The following is a 19,984-nucleotide window of genomic DNA, read 5'->3' as shown; positions in this document are numbered from 1 at the left end:
GCTTAATATAAGTCCTTTCTCTACCACCATCTTGCCTCTTGATGGATTGGCTTTTGTCTTGTGGTGAGCAGATCATGCCGTTTGTGCGGTAACAGATGAGCAACCCCTACACATTGGTTAAATGAGAAAATACCCACATTGATATAGGAAGGAAAGGCTGAGAGACAGTCTTGCCACAAACCACATCCCCAGAACATACAATCAAGAGGAAACTCACCACTCCTAGATTCTCCCTGAGGACTAAAGGGTTTGGACCCAACATCTAGCACCCCAACTTTTAAGACTTCCACCTGAGGGTTGGGCCCCCAAAACACCTAGCTCAGAAAGCCAGTGGGGCTTGCATCCATGAAATCCACAAGACTATAGCAAACAAGGAAACAGTTTTTAATGGCTCATGAGAACTTGCTGTGGCTATCCCCCCAGGGCTCAGCAAAGAGTGAGATAACAGAAAGGGTCAGGCTTCTAATTTAGCACACACCTAGGGGCTGAGTGCAATCCTTCCCAGAGACCAGGAAGCTGGTGGGCACTGTCTCCACATTCTCCCTTTGGTCTGTTCCAGGTCGTTGGTGTCTCCCTAGAAGGAGCTTGTGCACATGTCTGGCACCCCAGCTTTTATGGCTGCCACCCAGGAGATGCACTTCTTGATTCTCTGGCTCTGGTGGCCAGCAGGGCTTGTATTCACTGGTCTGACAGGACTGCAGAAAATAAAGAAAGAGTTCTTAACTGGCTATCCCCCCAGGACTCGGCACACAGGGAACAGACAGAAATACCCATCTCCCAGTCTTTCCCTGAAAGAGGCCTATTTGCATACCTTAAAAGCTGTGCCTGGGGGTCTGGCTTCCAATCAGTCTGCATTTAGGTGCTGACTGAGATCCTCTCTTTGGGACCCTGACAGGTCTTGGCATACCCTCAACTACTGGGAGCCACTAAGAACAAAGAAGGCAGCTTGGACAATCACAAAGGTTTGAGAGACAACCAAGAGCTTGGGCCACGCTAAATGATAAATTTCATCTCCTGCACAAGACCACTCTGTGAAGACTGGAAGAGGTGACTGTTTTATCTAATGTGCAGAAACCAACCCAGATAGTCAAGGAAAATGAAGAAACAGAAGAATAAGTTCTAAATAAAAGAACTAGATAAAACTCCAGAAACAGACCTTAATGAAAAGTAGCAAAGTGATTTACTTGATAAAGGGTTCAAAATAATAGTCATAAAGATGCTCACCAAGCTCAGGAAAAGAATGGAGGAACAAAGTGAGAATTTCAACAAAGAGATAGAAAATATAAGAAAGTACCAAACAGAAATCACAGAGATGAAGAATACAAAAAAATGAACTGGAAAATTCAATACAGGAGTTCAACATCAGACTAGATCAAGCAGAAGAAAGGTTTAGTGAACTCAAAGACAGGGCAGTGGAATTCATCCACAGAGAAGCAAAATGAAAAAGAGTGAAGATAGCTTAAGGGAATTATGTTACACCATCAATTCAACCAATATTTGCAATATAGGGGTCCCAGAAGGAGAAGAGAGACAGAAAGGGGCAGAAAATTTATTCAAAGAAATAATGGCTGAATATTTCCCTAACCTGAGGAAAGAAACAGACATGCAGATTCAGGAAGCCAGAGAGTTCCTAAAAAGAGGTATCCAAAGAGACACACACTGAGATACATTATAATTAAATTGTCAAAAATTAAAGACAAGGAGCGAATCTTAAAAGCAGCAAGAGAAAAACAGCTTGTTACATATAGAGACCTCCTCCCCATAAGACTACGGACAGATTTTCAGCAGGAAATCTGTAGGCCAGAAGGGAGTGGCATGATATATTCAAAGTGCTGGAAAAAAAAAAAAAACTGCCAACGAAGAATACTCAACTTGGTAAAGTTTTCCTTGAGAATTGAAGGAGAGATAAAGAGTTTTTCAGAGAAGCAAAGCTGAAAGAGTGCATCACACTACACTGGCCTTAAAAGAAAAGTTAAAGGGACTTCTTCAAACTGACATGAAAGGATGCTAACTAGTAACAGGAAAACATGCAAAAGTATAAACCTCACTGGTAAAGGTAAATATATAGTTAAATTCAGAATACTATAATGTTGTAATGGTGGTGTGAAGGTTAAAAGACAAAAGTAGTAAAAATAATTATAACTACAATAATTTGTTAATGAATACACAAGGTAAAAGGATGTAATTTGTGACATCAAAAACATTAAACATGGGGGAGGAGAGTGAAAACATAGAGCTTTAGTATGTATTCAAACTTATCAGCTTAAAAAGACTGTTATAAATATAAGATGTTTTATATAAGCCTCATGGTAAAATGTCCATACTACCCAAAACAATCCACAGACTCAATGCAATCCCTATAAACATTCCAATGGCATTTTCACAGAAATATAAAAAACAATCCTAAAATTTGTATGGAACCATGAAAGATCCCAAATAGCCAAAGCTATCTTGAGAAAGAAGAACAAGGCTGGAGGCATCACACTTTCTGATTTCAAAGCATATTACAAAGCTAAAATAGGGGCCGGCCCCGTGGCTTAGCGGTTAAGTGCACATGCTCCACTACTGGCAGCCTGGGTTCAGATCCCGGGCACGCACTGACGCACCACTTGTCCAGTCATGCTATGGCGGCATCCCACATACAGCAAGTAGAAGGATGTGCAACTATGACATACAACTATCCACTGGGGCTTTGGGGAGAAAAAAAGAGGAGGATTGGCAATAGATGTTAGCTCAGGGCTGAGCTTCCTCAGCAAAAGAGGAGGATTGGCAGCATGGATTTTAGCTCAGGGCTGATCTTCCTCACCAAAAAAAAAAAAAAGCTAAAATAATCAAAATAGTATGGTATTGGCATAAAAATAGACACATAGATCAATGGAATAGAATAGAAAGCCCAGATGTAAACCCACACTTATATGGTCAATTAATTAATGCTAAGAATATACAATAAGGAAAGGACAGTCTCTTCAGTAAATGGTGTTGGGAAAAATGGACAACCACATGCAAAAGAATGAAACTGGACCTCTGTCTTACACTATACACAAAAATCAACTCAAAATTGATTAAAAACTTGAATATAAGACCTGAAACCATAAAACTCCTAGAAGAAAGTCAGTAAGCTCCTTAACATTGGTCTTGGCAATTATTTTTTGGATTTGACATCAAAAGCAAAGGCAACAAAGCAAAATAAACAAGTGGGACTACATAAAACTAAAAAGCTTCTGCACAGCAAAGGAAACCATCGACAAAATGAAAAGGCAACCTATGCAATGGGAGAAAATATTTGCAAATCATATATTTGAAAAGGGTTAATATCCAAAATATATAATGAACTCATACAACTCAATAGCAAAAATACAATCCAATTAAAAAGTGGATAGAGAAAAGTAAATAGACATTTTTCCAAGGAAGACATACAGATGGCTAACAGGTACGTAAAGGTACTCAACACTACTAACCTTCAAGGAAATGCAAATCAAAATCACAATGAGAGATATCACCTCACACTTGTTGGAATGACTGTCATCAAAAAGACAAGAGATAAGTGTTGGTGAGGATGTGGAGAAAAGGGAGCCCTTGTGCACTGTTGGTGGGAATGTAAATTGGTGCAGCCACCATGGAAAGAATATGGAGGTTCTTCAAACATTTAAAAGTAGAACTGCCATATCATCCAACTCTCCTACTTCTGGATATATTTCCAAGAGAAATGAAAACAGGGTATGAAAGAGATATCTGCACTCCCATGTTCATTGCTATTATCCATATTACCCAAGATATGGAAACAACCTCAGTGTTCATCAACAGATGAATGGATAAAGAATATATGGTTATCTAAAAATGAAATATTATTCAGCCATGAGAAAGAAGGAAATCTTGCCAGTTGTGACAACATGGATGGAGCTTGAGTGCATTATGCTAAGTGAAATAAGCCAACCAGAGATAAACAAATACTGCATTATATTGCTTATATATGGACTCTTAAAAAAAATGTTAAAGAGTAGAAAAATGGTTTCCAGGGGCTAGGTGGTGGGGGAAATAGGGAGAGATTGGTAAAAGGATACAAACTCTCAGCCATAAGATGAATAAGTTCTGAGGACCTAATGTAAAACATAGTGACTATAGCTGATAACACTGTACAGATGGTCCTCGATGTACAACGGTGCGACTTACGATTTATTGACTTTATGATGGTGTGAAAGTGATACACATTCAGTAGAAACCATACTTTGATTTTGAATTTGATCTTTTCCCAGGCTCATGATATGCTTTCCCAGAATAGTGATAATCTCTTGGGCAGTGGCAGCAAGCCACAGCTCCCAGTCAGCCACGAGATCATGAGGTAAACAACTGATGCCCTTACAACCATTCTGTACCTATACAACATTCTGTTTTACACTTTCAGTACAGCATTCAATAAATTACATGAGAAATCTACAGAGTCAATGAAATCCCTATCAAAGTCCCAGCAATGTTTTTCACAGAAATAGAACAAAGAATCCTAAAATTTATATGGAGCAACAAAAGAACTCAAATAGCCAAAGGAATCATGAGAAAAAAGAACAAAGCTGGAGGTATCACAATCCCTGATTTCAAAATATACTACAAAGCCATAGTAATCAATACAGCATGGTACTGGCAGAAAAACAGACACACAGATCAATGGGACAGAATCAAGAGCCCAGAAATAAACCCATACATCTATGAACAGCTAATCTTTGACAGAGGAGCCAAGAACATACAATGGGGAAAAGAAAGTCTCTTCAACAAATGGTGTTGGGAAAACTGGATAGCCATATGCAAAAAAATGAAAGTAGACCCTTACCTTACACCATACACAAAAATTAACTCCAAATGGATTAAAGACTTGAATGTAAGACCTGAAACCATGAAGATTCTAGAAGAAAACAGGCAGTACACTCTTCAACATCAGTCTTAGCAGCATCTTTTTGAATACCATGTCTCACCAGGCAAGGGAAACAAAAGAAAAAATAAACAAATGGGACTACATCAAACTAAAAATCTTCTGCACAGCAAAGGAAAACATCAACAAAACGAAAAGACAACCTAACAATTGGGAGAAGATATTTGCAAACCATATATCTGATAAGGGGTTAATCTCCAAAATATATAAAGAACTCATACATCTCAACAACAAAAAAACTAACAATCCAATTAAAAAATGTGCAAAAAACCTGAACAGACATTTTCCCAAAGAAGATATACACATGGTGAACAGACACAAGAAAAGATGTTCAACATCACTAATTATCAGGGAAATGCAAATCAAAACTATAGTGACAGAAGACAATGGAATGATATACTCAAAATACTGTAAGACAAAAACTTTCAGACAAGAATACTCTATCCAAGGAAATTATTTTTCAGATATGATGGAGAAATAAAAGCTTTCCAAGATAAATAAGAGCTGAGGGAGTTCATCGCCACTAGCCCTGCCTTACATGAAATGAAGGAAGCCATGCTACCCGAAACAAAAAGGCAAAGGTTTACAAAGGTTTGAGCAAGGAGATAAATAGAAAAAATCAGAAAATTGCAGCTCTCTATCAGAATAGATAAGCAAAACTTATTTATAACGTAAAAAATAAAGGGAATGAAAGTATCAAAAATAACTATAAGCACTTTAATTTAGTCACAAACTCACAACACAAAAAAGAATAACATGTGACGACAATAACTCAGAAGGGAAAGAGGAAAGGGATGGAACCTGCTTAGGCTAATAGAAATAAGAGGCTATCAGAAAATGGACTATCTCACCTATAAGATCTTTTATACAAACCTCATGGTAACCACTAAACAAAAAATCAGAGAAGAGCCACAAATCATAAATAAAGAGAAAATCATCACAGAAAACCACCAAACTGAAATGGCAGTCAGAAATACAAGGGAAGAGAAACAATGGAAACATAGAACAACTGGAAAACAAAAGATAAAATGGCAGTATTAAGCCTTCATATATCAAAAATCACTCTAAATGTAAACGGATTAAATTCCCCAATCAAAAGACACAGAGGGGCTGGATGGATTAAAAAACAAGACCCATCAATACGCTATCTCCAGGAAACACATCTCAGCTCTGGAGACAAACAGAGGCTCCAAGTGAAGGGACGGAAGACAATACTCCAAGCAAATGGCAAGCAAAAGAAAGCAAGTGTTGCCATACTTAGACAAAGCAGACTTCAAGATAAAAAAGATAATGAGAGACAAAGAAGGGCAGGATATAATGATAAAAGGGACATTCCACCAAGAGGACATAACACGTATGAATATATATGCACCTAACACAGGAGCACAAAGGATATACAGCAACCATTAACAGATCTAAAGGGAGAAATTGACAGCACCACAAAAATAGTAGAGGACCTCAACACCCCATTTACATCAATGGATAGATCATCCAGACAGAGGGTCAACAAGGAAACAGTGACCTTAAATGAAACACTCGACCAGATGGATTTAATAGATATATATAGAACATTCCATCCAAAAACAGCAGAATACACTTTCTTCTCAAGTGCACATGGAACATTCTCAAAGATAGACCATATGTTGGGAAATGAGGCAACCTTCAGTTAATTTAAGAAGATTGCAATCATATCAAGCACATTTTCTGACCACAATGCTATGAACTAGAAATCAACTATAAGAAAAAGCCTGGGAAAGTCACAAATATGTGGAGACTAAACAAAATGCTATTGAACAATGATTGGGTCAACAAAGAAATAAAAGGAGAAATCAAAAAATACCTGGAGACAAACGAAAATGAAAACACAACATACCAACTTTTATGGGACGCAGCAAAAGCAATACTAAGAGGAAAATTGATAGCAACACAGGCCTACCTCAACAAACAAGACAAGTCTCAAATAAGTAATCTTAAACTACACCTAACAGAACTAGAAAAAGAAGAACAAACAAAGCCCAAAGTCAGCAGATGGTGGGAAATAATAAAAATTAGAGTAGAAATAAATGAAATAGAGACTAAAACAACAGTAGAAAGGATCAATGAAACTAAGACCTCGTTCTTTGAGAAGGTAAACAAAATTGAAGACCGTTAGCCAGACTCACTAAGAAAAAAAAGAGAGAAGGCTCAAATAAATAAAATTAGAAATGAAAGAGGAGAAATGACAAAGGATAAAATGACAAAGCATTGGGCTCTGGTAGGGCCCAGCCAGTGGGACATTCCAGAGAGAGACAGGAGTGAGGGAGGAGAGTGAGATCAGGATATTTATTCTCTTAGCTCCCTCCTTGCAAGGTTGCCACATGTTGACTGACTCTTCAACCAAAGGTGATAGCTTCTGTCAGATGGCCCTCTCCACACAGCCTCTATTCCAGCTTCCAGGAAATGCTCCCTCCCATCACTGCTTCAAGTGTAGAGATAGTAACCACTGCATTACTAGTCCCAAGGTACTGCACTATCTCTTAAAATTTTCCTAAAACCTGCCCATATCTTAGTAAATAGTCCTTTTATTAAACTCTCCTAAGATTATTCTATTTGAACATTTCATCTTTCTTTCCAAGATCCTGTCTAATATACTCTATATCAGTGCTGTAATTAAGCATTTGAAATATGGCTAGTGCAACTGAGGAAGCGAATTTTTAAACTTTATTTAAATTACATAGCCACATGTGGCTAGTAGCTACCAATTAGACAGTACAGCTCTGTAGGGTTTCTGGGAGGGGGAGAGATGGTTGGACAAAGATGGTTCTGTTCACCAAACCTGTTTCTTCTCTTTGTTATTCATGAGGACTACATTTCTGAGCCTATCCTTCCATTAGGTGGATCCATTCAATTGGGGTCTTCCCAATGTGTAATTGATGTATGTCACCTTGAATGGAGGTGATTAAGAGCAGGTGTGCCTTCTCGATGCTCTCTCTCTCTCTCTCTCTTCATTCATCAGCTAGACAGATACAGAGGAGCCAGTGGAGGACTCTGCAGCCCTAAGGTACAGGCAGAGTCATGCATTCAAGGGGTATGTGTCCTTTAGCATGAAGCAGAGCCATCTGATCTGTATTGACCTGTGTCCTCAGTGAGAAATAAATGTTTATGGTATTAAGCCACAGAAAGTTTGCAATGCTTGTTACCATAGTTAGCCTATCGTGATTAATGTAACTGGGAAGATTTAGGACAAAGCTGCCATATTGCCCTACTTGAACCCAGAATTAAGTGCTCTGAAAGTATGGAGAGATAAACCATTGGTCTTGGATGGATGCTCATGAGGGCTTCCTCTCCTTGTCCCTCCTTATAGTTTGACACTTAACTGGATTTAACTTGTTCATGGAAGGACAGCAAGGCCTCTGGCTGATGTCAACTACCTTGATTTGCAATCTCCTTAGAGCTCTGCAAAGCCCTCATGGTTGTTTCCTGGGCCTAGATGTTTCTTGTTACATTCTTTGTTCCACAGAAGAATAAGTGTTCCCAAACCTCCCTTGGGCCAGCTTGTAAATATGTGAAGTTGTTGGGGGGCACTTTCCCTTTACTGGAAGACTCTTCATAGCACTTCCAGCCCTACTGTTATAGACCTTAGACTCCACGGAGTAACTAAGGGGACTGAGTGTATCCTTTGCATTTTGTGCCTCCCATGACTGTAGGTAACCATCAATCAGTAAATCTTAACATAAGTAACACCATATGTCACTAGTGATGTGAGTCACCACACCTTGCATCACAGCTGCCATCCAGAATGAGGCCCACGTCCTAGGTCCTGCTGTCATGGCGTTTTATAAGTGGGGAAAAAGTTTGACCAGGCTACCCTTAGAGTGGAAGACTTCTCCCCGGGGGCAGTGGAAGTTTGTTTGGCCTTGTTGGGATGCTCAGTGACTGGACGGTTGTGGGAACGAGTCTAAGGACCATGGAAGCACTTGGAGAGGTGGCTCCTCCGAGAGAGGGTGAATGAGGCAGATAATGGGGCCCCAAACTCAATTCCCTGACTCCTTCTTTCTAGGTAGAAGTCTTCTCCTAAGAAGGAGAAGAAGAAAGGAAAATGAGGAGGAGTAACACTAGCTGCTCCAGGAGGGAAAGTGAGATAGGCCTCCTCTGAGCCTCTGTTTCAACGGGTGGAGGCAATCATCTCCTCTAGTTTTAAAACTAGTTCTTGTGCAGCACACTCTACAGGGGCCAAGGTGGGCATCTGCAAGAGCAGGTACAGCAATACATAGAATAAGAACAAGGCTCCCTCTGGAGCTGGAATTGGTACTGTCGGCATCTGGAGAGCTTGGATTATTCCTTTGTACCATGGAGCAACATCAGTGCTGTTGAATGAAGCTGAATGGAGGGTTAGAGGGGGACCTCATGACTTGTATCAAAAGTGAGCTCAGTAAAAATGCTGAGATAGGCATCCTGTTCCCATTCCTAAAGTGGGTACTCAGGGGAACTGGGCACACCTACTCCCACTGGGGACATGTCCCTGAGAATACATCCACGGAGCTACAGCCTCTCTGAAACAACTGTTTTGTTAGTAGTTTTTCATGAGAAGCCGTTGAGAAGGATCCCTGATAAGTGCATTTGACTCAGAGAATGTTGGATGATTTAGTAACAGGTGCCCCCCAGTGGTCCCTGGCTTTGACTTTACTCCTCTAACAGGTAGCAGAAGGGGCTGTCAGAAACAGAATAGTCATGCCCTACCTCAGGAGAAGGGGTAGAGTAAAAGGGCCCCATAATGTGACACAGATTCCTTTCTGGAAGGATGAATGTAAAAGGGGAGGATCAACAGCTGGATCCCCTGCAGAGGCCCCTTCTCGGAGGGAAGTGTAGCAATGGCTTATGAATATATGGACAAGACAGAAATTACAGAGGAGATATAAGGGGGCTGGTGGGTCTACATGAAAGTGAACAGGACCTACAGAGGCCATGGGGAAATGACACGTGAGGGCTAGGAAAAGAGAGTGCTCTGTAAGCTTGAGGAGTTAGAAGGAAAATATCAGAAAAATGGATTGAGGAAGAGACTGGGTTGGGGTCCTTAGAGACTGGGATCGTTAGGTCTGTCTCCCAAGGCCTAGCCTCTAAGAATCCCCAGTGGAGCTCTGAGAGAATAATGCTGAGGGAATATAACTCCAACAGTAGTGAATTGGGATTTCTGGGGGAAATAACGGCAGCCCTCCCTCTGAAAACTCGAGTTTCCCTACATCCTAATTAGAATTCTTTCAAACAAAGGAGGACTAGGGCTGGGCCTGGTCCCCCGCCACCTTCCGGAGCTTGTCCACATACACTCCAGTTTATGTGTTGGAAAGAGAGGAGGTCTCAAGACATTCCTGGGCTTGATGCACACAGGAGCTCAATAAACTATTGTCCCTGGACCAGAGAGGGGCCTTCATAAAAGAATCACCCTCTCAGAGTTGGTACAGGTGTTAGCTAGAGCCAAGAGAGAGTGACACCACTGTAGGGCATTTGGCCCCCTTGTTTGGGCAGTGGTGATTGTCCCCTTATCAGACTGTATAATTAGTATTTGGGGGTACTTAAGTCCTGAAATGTGTACCTACGTGCTGGTTGGACAAGGTCATTGTGACCCCTGCTGGTGGCTTCAGATGATGTTGGCGGGGGTTCATGGCCTGAGCTCCCAACAGCTTCAGACAACCATTGGCCAGACGAGCCTGTCTGCACTTCCAACTCTGGTCAAGGTAGCGCAATTGAAACAGATTTGCGAACCTGAAGATGAAAAGGGAATTAGCCTTTCATTCAGTAATTAAAGCAGGTGAGATGCTACACAACCCAGCCCCCACCCCGTCCAGCCAGTGAAAAGGTCTCTGGTGCTTGCCATCTCATTGTGGACTGTGGAGGCTCATACAAGGAGACATCTGCTATTACTCCTGCAGATCCTGGTATTGTTACTGTGGGTGGACAAACTGCTGCCACCACTGGCACTTGGGATGCAGCCTCGGACGTTGCTAATACCTTCTGTTCTATAGTCCTCCAAACAGCAACATTTTTCTTTATTTAGCAAGTCATGCAATATATTTTTGCTATATTTCCACAGGGGTCTTTAAAGTATTCTGAGTATGCCATCAATGGGTTGAATAAACCTCAGCACAATGTAAGCTACTGGTGTTATACTGATAGTAGCCCCCAGTGAAGAAACTGCTCAGATCACATTGCATATCTGATTAAGGCTGGATGGGCCTTGAGTGATGATGGAATATAGAGCTCTATATCTTTCTTGGGAGCCATCCAGGAGCCCAAAGGGACATTCCACAACCTAGTAAGAATAAACAGCCTTACAGCCTCCAACTACAAAGAAAAAGTGCCCCCATCCGCCTGCCAATATCTGATGAATCTCTTTGGATATTGGAGGCAGCACATCCCATGACTTTGTACCAAATTCCCAGACAAGCAACACAATTTGAACAGGACCTTGGTAACAAGAAGCCTTGGAAGCGTCCAATCAGCTGTAAGACAAGCCCCCACCTTTGGGCTCCCTGCCTCCTTCAGGCCTCCTAGAGCCATGGGTATCTGTGACCACTAGCACTAGAGTCTTCAGCAACGTGATTCTTCCAGCACCTGCCAGCCTCTGGGCTTTTGAACTCAAGGCCTTCCTCTCTATGGAGCAGGACAGCCCTTGGACACAGCTGCCAGCCTGTTCCTGGGCCAGAGCGAAGATTGATCCTCTTGCCAAAGGGAAGGTTATCATTCTCCCACGAAGCGTTCCCATCCTGCTATGAGTTCTGCTGTGATGGGAGTGTAGGTAACTTTTTTATTTTATTTTTTAATCTTGCTATGGTTTACTAATTTTCTGGTTTAAAAAGTTTTGAATAGCAAGGCATTCATGTGCTTCTACAATCACACAGTATAAAACGATTTACAGATACTTCTGCCCTAACACTATGTATGCGTTCCTGAAAAAACCTCCCAAGCTGCAAAGTGTCCACAAAAATAACAGGGTTTGTAGGAAAAATAGGGTTTTGGCAGATGACTATGAATCTACACATCTTTGTAACCATTCACTAACAAAGTAATAACAATCCAAATAAAAGTACTTGCATAGGTTTAAAAAGGCTTACTAAATTCCTGATAAAGTTTATAATATGAAATAAGGAACTTTACTCTTATTAAAAAAAAAAGGTAAAGATACCTTGAGAGTGTAAAGAAAGATGGAAGCTGTGGGTTTATGGAGACAGGCGGAGGGACGTCACCATCAGAAGTTGCAAGATAAGCAGCTGAGGCTGCACTAAACGTAGATGCCACCCCTGGGTGGCTCTGCCTCATTGTTTTGTGCTTGTTTCCTTTGCACCGGCTTAGAAAAGACATCTGGTGTTTTGCTGTCTTGGTACCTTCCTTCTTTCATTAAGAAGCAGCTTACATAGCTCCAAATACAACCTTATGTCACAAAGTGCAGTCTGCACTGAAATCATCGCTTTCTGTCACTGCAAACGCATCTCACTCGCACTTAAAGCAGAAGACACCTGAGAAAGCTCTTGTGGGGGAGCCTAATGAAATTTTTTTCCTGCACTGTTGAGGAGCACCTCAGCAACAAGTTGTTGCTGCTCTGTGTAGCATGAGACTGCAGCAGCATCTTAATATCCTCACTCTCAAAAAAGGGTCTGAAGATTGGGGGGATTACTTAATAAGCCCTTCAAGATAGAGAATATGTCCAAACTGAGTGAAGAGGAAGGAGGAGTGTGAATGGCCTCGTGGTATTCTTCCCCAACTTGCTCTGTTCAATTGCGTTTGGTACTTTGCATTCAGCTGCTGCTACTCAGCACAAAACATTGACATGCTGGGACAGTTGTATGTGACATGATGCAGCTTCGCATTATGCTGACACCATTCCTCTATTTAGCCATTTGCTTTAAGAAACAGTCATTGCCACAGTAGAGACATTGTGAAGGGTCTTGCTCTCAATCCTGTCCACCATCTGTCCAGCTCACACCTCGTCCCCAAACACATAACCACCTTCTTTAGTTTCTCGTGTACCTTCCAGTTCATGAAAATGTAAATAGACTCTTGGTTCCCTCCTCTTTTTTAACACAGAGGTAGCCTATTAAACACAGTGTTCTTCACCTTGTTCTTTTCACTTAGCAACACCTTAGAGATCTTATCAAAAGTACAGAGAACTCCTGCATTCTGATTAATTTTTTTCATTGCAAAGTATTCCAGTGTGTGTGTAAAAATTTAGCCAGTCCAAAATTGACGGATGCATGTATTGTTTTCAATCTTTTGTTAAAACAAACTGCAGTGAACAAACTTGTACATAGTACTTTTTGCATGTCTGTAAGTATATCTGTAGGATGAATTCCAAGAAATGGAAATGCAGAGTTTAAGGATATGTACCCTACAATTTTGACAAGCATTGCCTAATTGTCCTCCAAAAGGTTTGTCCAAGTTGGTCTCCTACAGGCAATAAATGAATGTGCTTGTCTTTCCACACCCTTGCCAACAAAGTCTATGCCAAACTTTTGGATTTTTGCCAATCTGACAGGAGAGAAATGGAATCTCTGTGTAGTTATTTGCTCTTTCTTTATTATGAGTGAGGGTGAGCATTTTTTTCATGTTTAAAGCTATTTTTGTTTCCTTTTCTGTGTGAACTGTCTGTAGGGCTCCTTTATCCTTTTTTCTGTAGGCTTATTAGTCTCTTCTCAGTTTTTAGGTGCTTTTTATATATTAGAAAGATCACTTCTTTGTGATATGTACTAAAAATATTTTTGCTAGTTTGTCACTTCTATTTTTATTTTCTTATGATATTCTTTGACATTCAGAACTGTTTTCCATTTTTATGTAGTTCAATTTATTAATTTTCTCCTTTACAGTTTTTCAGGATTTTGAGTCATAGAAAGGCTTTCCAATTTGAAAGTTTTAAAAAACTATTTCCTCCTTTTTTTACATTAAAACCTTTGACATGTTTAGAATTTATCATAGTGCACAGTGGGAGCTATGGCTGCAACTTTAATTATTATTTCCTATGTAGTTATCTGGTTATTCCCAAACCATTTATTGAATAATCATCCATCTTTTTCATTGATTTGAGATCTCATTTTTATCATTCATTAAATTACTATATGTTTTTGGTTTTATTTCTGGGCTTTCTCTTCTTTTTCATTCATCTGTCTATTTATGCACCTCTATTACACTGTTTAAACTATTACAGCTTTATAATGTTTTCATATCTAGTAAGGCTAGTTTCCCTCAAGCTCCTCTTGCTTAGGGGTTCCTTGCTATTCTTTGTCTATTTTGCATATGAATCTTTGAATCAGCTTGCCTAGTTAAAAAGAAAGACTATGAGGGGTTAACTCCGTGTCCGTGTGGTTTGAGTTCCGTGCACTCAGCTTTGGTGGCCCAGGGTTCACTGGTTCAGATCTCATTCAGATCCCAGGCACTGACCTACACCACTTGTCAAGTCATGCTGTGGCAGAGACCCACATAAAAATAGAGGTGGATTGGCACAGATGTTAGCTCAGGGCTAATCTTCCTCAAGTAAAAAAAGAGGAAGATTGGCAACGGAGGTTAGCCCAGGGTGAATCTTCCTCAGCAAAAAAAAAAAAAAAAATGACTGATATCTTTATTTTTTTATCGAGTTAAATTTATATACTAACCAGGGGGATTGATAACTTTATGACAATTGGTATATCTAGTCAAAAACAATTTTTGTTTTTCAAAAGTATTTTAAAGTTTGTTACATGTAAGTATTACACATTTCATAGTAAATTCATTCCTGGGTATTTTATCTTTTTGTTGCTATTTTGTAGATTGTATCTTTTTCTACATTATATCTTATACCTACATATTAGAGGTATATGAAAATCATTTATTTCTTCCTATTGATATTTTATCCTGGGTATCAGGGCAGAAAACAAAACTGCAATAGTAAGGAAAATGAAATGGCTCAAACAAAAAAGTTTATTTTCTTCTCAATTAACAGTCCAGGATATGTTTATCAAGATGGTAAATGGTTGTACTCTATGCAATCATTCAGGGATGCAGGCTGTTGGAAGTTCTGCCATCTACAACACATGATTTCCAAGATCAATTTATTCCCAATCAATGATGAGAGGTGTCAAGATGAACTGAAGTTCAAGGCCTCAAACTTGTGAGGTGAACATTTCAATTATCACAACTCACATCCCTTTGTCAATACTTTCATCACATTGTTACATCTAGCTGAGAGCTGCAAAGGGGGCTGGGAAATGTAATCTGTGTGCAGCCATGTCTCAGCTACAGCGCTGTTCATATGGGAGAAGGAAGAATGGATTCTGGTGGACAGTTAGACATATTTACACAGTCTACCACTGGTGACCAAAAATTCACACACAACTTTCTTTCCACATTTAGAAAAAAACTCATCTCATCCTTAGAGGGACATCTAAGTTTCATTTAGTTATGACATCCAGCTCAAAATCCAGGATCTTGAAATGATGTGTAAGTATCTCTATTGGAGTCACATGTGGGTACTCATGGACCAGAGACCCATAAAGTAATAAAGCACAAGTTATCTACTCCCCCCTCCACATACACACAGACAATATGCAATGGTGGAACAAGTATAGGATCATGGCAATAAATCCCCATTAAGCAAAGGGAAACACACAGCAGTCTATAATGATGATTAAATCTTGCTGGATGGGAATCCAAAATGTTCCTTACCCTATCAGTGAAGGAAGTTCCTTGATTAGCCCATCTGGCTGTCCCTGATGCTCCCTATGGGAGGAACTTCCTTGTCTGACATGCTGTGTGACTCCTGGCTTTGCTTTCTGGAAGATTCTTCCTTCTCCATTATCCACCATGGCCAATATAAGAGGAATTGAGGAGCATCCATTTCTCAGGATTGCTTTGTACAGGTTTTTCAACCTGCCTTCTGTTGATGAAGTTTGGGGGCTTGCAATTTATTTTAAGACTTAGGCACAGGCTTTTTCAGGTAAGGCTCAAGATTTTTTTGGCAAAACAATCCTCTCAAAAACTCAGAGGGCTTCTTGTCTATTTGCTTCGAGTGTCAATAACCACAACCAAAGTTCTTTTCTATGTCTAGTTCTTAAGTCTGTTTTAGTGCTATACTTCCGTGAATGATTCATGCCTCTCTCTCAACTTTATGGTAGCAACCTTGGGTGGGAAGATAACACCCTTAATCTAATCTTTTCCTCAGGCCTCTATCTCTTTGTTTGATTTAACAAAAGGCCTTGGGGAAAGGCTTTGAACATGTATTAGCTTTCTATTGCTGCCCTAACAAATTACCACAAACTTAGTGGCTTAAAAGAACACAAATTTGTCATCTTACAGTTCTGTTAGTCAGAAATCCAACACCAGTAGCCTCACTAAACTAAAATGAAGGTGTCAGCAGGGCTGTGTTCCTTTCTGGAGCCTCTAAAGGAGAATCTATTTCCTTGCCTTTTTCAGCTTATAGAGGCTGCCTGCATTCCTTGCCTCATGGCCCCTTCCTCCATCTTCGAAGGCAGCAATATCTCATCTCTCTGACACTTCTTCCCATCATCATTTCTCTCGCTCTGACCACGGCTGGGAAAGGTTCTCTGCCTTTAAGAATTCATGTGATTAAATTGGGCCCACCAGGATAATCTCCCCATCTCGGATCCTTAACCTTAATCACATCTGCAAAGTTCCCTTTGCCATGTAAGGTAACATATTCACAGGTTCCAGAATTAGAATGTAGACATCTTTGAGGGGTCGTTATTCTGCTCACCACAAGCAACTGAAGTCTTATCTTCTACTACTTGATGTACAAAAGCAGGTGGATTTCCCAATCTTGTAAGGACCCACATATCTGGACTCATTCTATTGCTTTCAATCTCTGCTTGCAATCTGGTCCCTTCTTGCCCAAGTTTATGTTTTCTTATAATATCTTGCTAAATCCAAGGGGCAGCCAACACTGGAAATAACCCAAACTTCCATCAACATGTGAATGGATAGACACAATGTGGTACATCCATACAATAGGATACTCTATAGCAATAAAAAGGAATGGACTATTGATCAGCTGAACAACATGGATGAATAACAAAATAATTATGCTGAATGAAAGAAGCCAGACAAATATGGAGTACATACTATGAGTCTATTTATATAAAATTCTAGAAAATGCAAACCAATCTATAGTGACAGTAAGCTGATTAGTATTTGTCTGGGATAGGCTGGAGGAAGAATGGATTACCAAGGAATAGGAAGAAACTTTTGGGGGTGATGGATATATTCACTATCTTAATTGTGGTGATGGTTTCACAGGTGTATACCTATGTCAAAACACATCAAATTATATACTTTAAATATGTGCAGTTTATTCAACATCAATTGTATTCAATAAAGCCATTAACAAAAAAGTACTAAAAATAAACACAGACATACTCATGGTTATTGCTTATGTGATTTCATTAGGATGTCACCTTCATGAAGGCTGGGTTTTGTTTTGTTCATTACTGTATCCCCAGTACCTATGATAACACCTGGCACATGGTAGGAATTCAATAAATCCCATACAACTTGTAGCAGGCAAAAGAATGCCCCTCCCTAGAACCTGCAACTATATATTACATTACATAGCAAAAGAGAATTAAAGTTGCCTGTTAATCAGCTGACTTTAAAATAGGGAGATTATTAGGCCCTGGTGGGTCCAATCTAATGACATGAATCCTTAAAAATGGAAGGGGTGGAGGGTAAGAGGCAGAAGAGTGGTTTAGAGAGATGTGACATGAGAAGGACGTGACCTGTTGTTGAAGACAGAGGAATAATGATTCTACTGCAATGCCATGAGCCAAGGAATTCAGCAGTCTCTAGGAGCTGGTAACGACCCTCAGTTTACAGCCTTCCAAAAAATGGGAACCTCAGTCCTACCACTGCAAAGAACTGAAATCTGCCAACAACCTGAATGAGCAAGAAACGGATTTTCCCCTAGAGCCTCCAGAAAGTGATGCAGCCCTGCTGACACCTCGATTTTAGCACTGAGACCTGTGTCAGACTTCAGACCTACAGGACTGTAAGATAATAAGTTTGTATTGTGTAAACTGCTAACTTTATGGTAATTTATTACAGCAGCAAGAGGAAAGGAGTCCACAACTAAAAGAAGCCCTGTCCTTGTTACTAGAAGCATCAAGGAAGCTGCAATGTACTCTGCCCCCAGTTTATGGGGATGGAGGGGATGGTGAAGGCTTCAAGAGTAGGGAGGGCACTGAAGGACATTCTCTGGGAAGGAGAGTGTGTAGGTCAGAAGTTGATGAGCAACCACACTCCTTTATCATTCCTAAGAACCACCTCCCACAAAGGGACCCAGGTTCAGTGTCCACCCTGATTCACTTAGTTCAGGCTGCTATAACAAATAACAACATACCACAGACTGAGTGGCTTATAAACAACAGAAATTTATTTCTCACAGTTCTGGAGGCTGGAAGTCCAAGATTAGGGTGCCAGCATGGTTATTTTCTGGTGAAGGCCATCCTCCAGGTTACAGACTGTGACTTTTCCCTGTGTCCTCACATGGTGGAAGAGGGGTAGGGATCTCTCTGGAACCTCTTTAATAAGAGCACTAATCCTAATCATGAGGGCTCTGCCCTCATAACCTAATCACCTCCCGAAGGCCCCACCTCCTAATTCCATCTCCTGGGCATAAGGTTTTCAACATATATATTTTGGAGGGACACAAACATTCAGACCATAGGACTGACCCATGCTGCCCTTCTTACTGGGGGCACTTTGCCATGGGCTCCATCCCCACACCTAGAGTGACAAACTTGTGCTTTGCCCAGGACTTTCCTGGCTTTAGCACCAAAAGTCCTGAGTCCTGGAAACCCCTCAGTCCCAGGCACCATTTACCATCTATCGTTTGTCATAAAATGTGGTCACAGGAATTCTGAGTAATGATTTTACTGCAAAATGTTTGAGAGATTCTATCTAAAGTAATTGTATGGTGTGCTGTGAAAATAGGGAATTTTTATTGGATATTTGATTTTCTAACATTTTTCTGATTATAAAAGTATTAAATATACCTTTGGTGGCACTTGGAGAGAAAGAAGCAGGCCTAAAGCAATGTTTTCCAAACTCTGGTGTGTGTAAAAATATCTTGCTTGTTGAAGCGTAGAGTCCCAGGCTGCACCCCAAGATTGTGCATCAAGAAGACTAGAGTGCTGCCTGGAAATCTGGAAGAAGAATCTGGTGAGAGAAGAGGGTTGCCGTTAACAGTAGCTTAAATGAATCATGTGTCTACTCTACATCTCCATTTGGATGTCTAACAGACATTTCAAAATTAACATATCCAAAATCAGACTCCTGATCTTCTCCCCTAATCTGCTCACCTGCAGTATCCCCCATCTCAGCACAGCTCTGTCCTTCCAGTTGCTCAGGCCAAAAACTTGGGCATCACCCTTACCTCCACTGTTCCTATCACACTAGATCTAATCCTGTTGATTCTACCTTCAAATTAATTCTAAAGCTGCCTATTTCTCATAGCCCCGTCATCACTTACCTAGTTTATTTCAATGGCCCCCTGACAGGTGTTCCTGCTTCCATCCTTGCTTCCCTGCTTCCATTTTCAACAGAGTAGCCAGAGAAATTAAAACCTAAGTTACAGCCTATAGTTAGAGCCTATCACTCCTTTGTTCAAAACCTTCCAGTGGCTTCCATCTCACTCAGAGTAGAACCAGAATCTTTAGAATGGTCCACATGGCCCTACCCAATCTGGACCCACTTACCTCTCTGACACCTCACGTCCTCATGGTTCTTTATACACACCAGCCATGCTCCTACCTCAGGGCATTTGCACAAGCTCTCCTGCTTGCCTAGAACACATTTCTCTCAGATATCCTCAAGGCTGGCTCCCTTATATCCTTCAGGTCTTTGTTAAAATGTCACCTTCTCTGTGAGGACTTCCCTTAACCTCCCTATTTATTTATTTATTTATTTGTGAGGAAGATTAGCCCTGAGCTACCATCTGTTGCCAATCCCCCTCTTTTTGCTAAGGAAGATTGGCCCTGGGCTAACATCCATGCCCATCGTCCTCTGCTTTATATGGGATGCCGCCATAGCATGGCTCGACAAGTGGTGCAT

This window comes from Diceros bicornis, chromosome 14 (assembly GCF_020826845.1).
Source record: "Diceros bicornis minor isolate mBicDic1 chromosome 14, mDicBic1.mat.cur, whole genome shotgun sequence".
Taxonomy (NCBI): Eukaryota; Metazoa; Chordata; class Mammalia; order Perissodactyla; family Rhinocerotidae; genus Diceros; species Diceros bicornis.
Note: the sequence above shows the minus strand (reverse complement) of the source record.